General features: G+C 43.0%; 1 long non-coding RNA gene across 1 annotated transcript; it reads right to left on the bottom strand.

Moving 5' to 3' along the window:
* Positions 1–447: 447 nt before the first annotated feature.
* LOC308458916 lies at positions 448–3,680 on the bottom strand. Its single transcript, XR_013977777.1, has 2 exons — positions 3,604–3,680; positions 448–1,230 (listed from the first exon to the last, which is right to left on the bottom strand). It is a non-coding gene; the product is annotated as an uncharacterized lncRNA (long non-coding RNA).
* Between the last annotated feature and the right edge of the window lie 711 nt (positions 3,681–4,391).

Here is a 4,391-nt window from a genome sequence, read left to right as displayed (position 1 = left end):
CAATGACCATGGATTTGAACCCATGTCAATTAATGGAACACCATAAGGATGTCCACTTAATCAGCCCTTCCTTGAATCCACCTGTTTGAATCCTTCTGATCCAACCTGTCTTTTCAGATCCATTCAGAACTAAAGAGGTCTAAGGGACTAACTAATAAAAGTGTTGCCCTGCCACCTTGACAAGTCAGTTTTGATCCAGGAGCTTACAGTCTCCAGCTTGCTACTTGGAAAAAGAATTATTTGCTCTCAAGAAAGATAGAAAGCTGTTGTCTTGCATTAAGTCACATCATTCGTCCAGTTAGCTCAGTATAGTCTACACTGAGTGGCAGCAGCTCTCTGGGTTTCAGAAAGGATTTTTTTCCAGATCTACTTAGAAGTGCGAGAGATCTGACCTCAGAAAACTTTGCAAGCAAATCAGTGTTCTGTCACTGAGCTATAGCCTAGATATAAGATAAGATAAATTTATTGTCATTGTCCGTATATACACAGTATACACAACAACGAAAATCAAACACCCACCCAAAGACCGGGTTCACATACACATTTGCACGTATCTCCAACACTCTCATCCTATTCAGACATAATCTATAAAAACATATCATACTCCAGAATGTAACATAACCTATTAAAAGCATAACATAACCTAAAAACCTGTCTCATTCCTTCCTACTCCCTGCTTGCTATTTCTTGCAACTGGCCCTGAGATCATTATTTAGTGCAATCAGAGCTCTTGGATAGAAACTATTCAGAAGGCGTGTGGTTCGTGTTTTCATTGTCCTATATCTTCTGCCCGAAGGCAACAGTTCAAAGAAGTTGTGAGCGGGATGGGTGGGATCTCTCAGGATATTGTGTGACTTCCTCAAAGTGCGAGACGTGAAGATCTCATCCAGGGTTGGTAGTTGGAGCCCAATAACATTCTGGGCAATTTTAATTATTCTCTGTAAAGCTTTTTTATCCGTTTCAGAGCTGCTCCCATACCACGATAATATACTATAGGTTAAGACACTCTCGATGGTACTGTGATAATAGGACAGAAGTAGGTGCTGAGATAGATTCAGTCCCCTGAGCATTCTCAGGAAATACAACCTCCCCTGCACCTTCCTCACAACCATATTAATATTTGCAGTCCATGAGAGGTCCTCAGAGATGTAAATGCCCAGGTATTTAAAACTACCAACCCTCTCCACCTCCTCGCCATTTATGTGCAATGGTAAAAATACACTTTTCTTTCTCCTAAAGTCTCCTAAAGTCTTCTTTGGTTTTTTTGGTGTTAAGCATAAGATTGTTTTCTTTACACCATTGAATTAACCCCTGTACTTCTTTCCTATAAGCAGTCTCATCGTTCTCACTAATGAGCCCCACCACTGTTGTATCATCAGCAAATTTGATGATTGTGTTGGACTTATACAGTGGGGTGCAATCAAATGTGTACAGGGAATAGAGAAAGGGACTTAGCACACATCCCTGAGGGGCTCCTGTGCTTAATACTAGAGTAGAAGAATAGTAAGGGCCCATTCTCACTGTCTGCGGCCTATCAGTCAGGAAATTCCTTACCCACAGACAGATCTTCTGATGTATACCCAAATTGGTCATTTTAAGAAATAACCTGTCTGGCAGAATTGTATTGAAGGCAGAACTGTAGTCCACAAACAACAGCCTTGCGTAGGTTCCCTGTCGTTCTAGATGACTCAGTACAGTATGGACAGCGATGGAAATAGCATCATCAGTAGATCTATTTCTTCTGTATGCAAACTGGAACGGGTCTAGAGTGGATGGAAGACCAGCCTTAATATGATCTAGCACCAATCTCTCAAAACATTTCATAACGACAGATGTTAGGGCTATTGGTCTATAGTCATTGAGAGATACCACCACTGACTGCTTGGGGACTGGCACTATAATCGATGTCTTCAGGCAGGTAGGGACAGAACCCTGCAACAGGGATAGGTTAAAAATGTCCGTAAACACACCAGCTAATTCTGCAGCGCAGTCCCTAATAGCCCGTCCCATGATTCCATCCGGTCCAGCTGCCTTCCTAATGTTAATGCTCCGAAAGGCACGTTGTACGTCACAGGTCTGTAATAAAAATGGTTGTCTATCAGTAGTAGTTTCTGATGATGTGCTGGTAGCCAATGCTGTAGTGACGGTAGTTCCAGTTCCCACCTCAAAGCGACTAAAAAATTGATTCAGTTGATCAGCCAGGTGCGCACTGCTGCTAGCCAGTTCGTTTTTAATATTTTGCCCTGTAATTTGTCGCAGGCCTTGCCATACTCGACGAGGGTCGGAGCTCTCAAAATGTTTTTCGATCCTCCGGCAGTACATAGCTTTGGCGTTCCTAATGCCCTTTTTCAATTTGGCTCTGGCTTCTCTATACTGTTGCGCATCACCAGAGTGAAAAGCAGCATTTCTTGCCTTTAACAGAAGATACACATCCCTGTTTAGCCAGGGCTTGTTGTTAGGGAACACCCGTATTTGTTTGGTAGTAGTGACAACATCAATGCAGCTTTTAACGTAGAACAGTACTGTTGAAGCGTATGTGTCCACATTATTCTCCACAAAAAGCGACCACTCGGTGCTCCGAAAGCAATCTTGAAGTTGCTCAGATGCACCTACTGGCCACACTCGTATCTCTCTAGTTGATGGTCTAATTCTGCGTACGAGAGGTCTATATGAAGGTATCATAAGTAAAGATATGTGGTCTGACTGCCCCAAATTGGGCAAGGGCTTGGTCTTGTATCCATGCATGATGTTACTATATACCCGGTCCAGGGTATTTCCCCCCCTAGTGGGACAATCAACATACTGGTGGAACTTAGGGAGCACAGTCCTTAAATCGGCTCGGTTAAAATCACCAGCAACCACAAATGCTCCATCCGGGTGGGCCCGCTGCTGTCTGCTAATAGCAGTTAGCAGGTGGCCCATAGCTGTAGTAGTGTTTGCATCGGGAGGTATATACACCGCTGTTATTATAACAACATTAAACTCACGTGGCAAATAAAAAGGGCGGCACTTCACCACTAGGTACTCCAAGTCAGGAGAGCAATGCGTGTCCATTTGTTTGATGTCCGAGCTCCAGTTGTTATTTATATAGACGCAAATTCCTCCTCCTCTGCTCTTCCCGGATTCGGCGGTTCTATCCGCTCTAATTACTGAGCGTCCTTCTAGCTGCAGAAGTCCCTGTGGAAAGGAGGGATCCAGCCACGTCTCTAGAAGGACCATAACACAGCAGTCCCGGATACTTTTCTGCCGAGAGGTAATAAGTTCCAACTCCTCTACCTTGTTGGGTAAGGATCTCACATTTGATACAAGGAGACTTGGCAATGCAGGCTTGTGGGGATTTTTACCTAGCCTCACTCGTAGACCAGCCCTGCAACCCCTCTTCTGCTTGCGCCCCCTCCGTTTTCTTTTCTTTCTGGCAAGGAGAGCAAGGGGAGTATCCCAAGAATGTGCAAGATATGGAGGCTCTCTGATAAGCTCAGCTGGAATGTTATAGGTTGAGACCTCCTGGCTGCAACCTTCTCCTCTGCCGATACTTAAGAGCTCTTGACGACTATAAATTACTTGTGCCTGAGTATTCACAGTCCCTAGCAGCAATAAGTTCACAAATAAAAATAAAACACAAATCACTGAATACCGGTCTTCGGAGTGCCGAGCCGCTGCAAGTGCTTGCGCCGCCATCTTGACCCTTTCACCTAAGCCACCTTAGGTGTTTGTGAATGTTGGTGATTCAAAATTCTGCATATCTAGCAGGTTAAATACAGTAGTTTATGTTCATTCCTAATACTTTGGAGCCTGGTGTTAAAAATTTAGGATTCACTGTCCTGAATTTTGTGTTCATGAACTATCATCATTATCTTCATCTTCATCACCCTGCTCTTCCTCCCAAAGGAGTCCAGGGTGGCAAAATTAGCACTCCTAACAATCTAGCTATCATATTTCTATCTATCTATCATCTATCTATCATCTATCTAGCTAGCTATCATCTCTATCTATCTATCTATCATCTATCTATCTATCATCTATCTATCATCTATTTATCTAGCAATTCAAATCTAGATGCAGATGGTGAAAGGTCTCTGCTTAAAAGGAAGAGGAAGGTTTCCCCAAAGGCAATAGACATAGCACTTAATATTTAAAGGAGGTAATATTTAACAGGGGTGTGTGCTTGTAATGAATACAGTATGTTGGATGAGGTGCTGCTTATTGTAGGTATGGCGTCAAATGTAGCTATAAACAACACACACCTGGAATATTGTCTTATGCCTTATTTACTCAATCAATCACTGCACTGTGCAGATGCCATTTTAATAGGGGGTACATTCCATACAATATAGTGATCCAAACTTTAGTGTGGTGACACTTGCCCTTTGGAATTCTCCCATTAGATATCA

The sequence above is a fragment of the Podarcis pityusensis genome (assembly GCF_964106645.2).
Source record: "Podarcis pityusensis genome assembly, chromosome: 11".
In the NCBI taxonomy this organism is placed as follows: domain Eukaryota; kingdom Metazoa; phylum Chordata; class Lepidosauria; order Squamata; family Lacertidae; genus Podarcis; species Podarcis pityusensis.
This window is presented reverse-complemented; position numbering and strand designations above follow the sequence as displayed.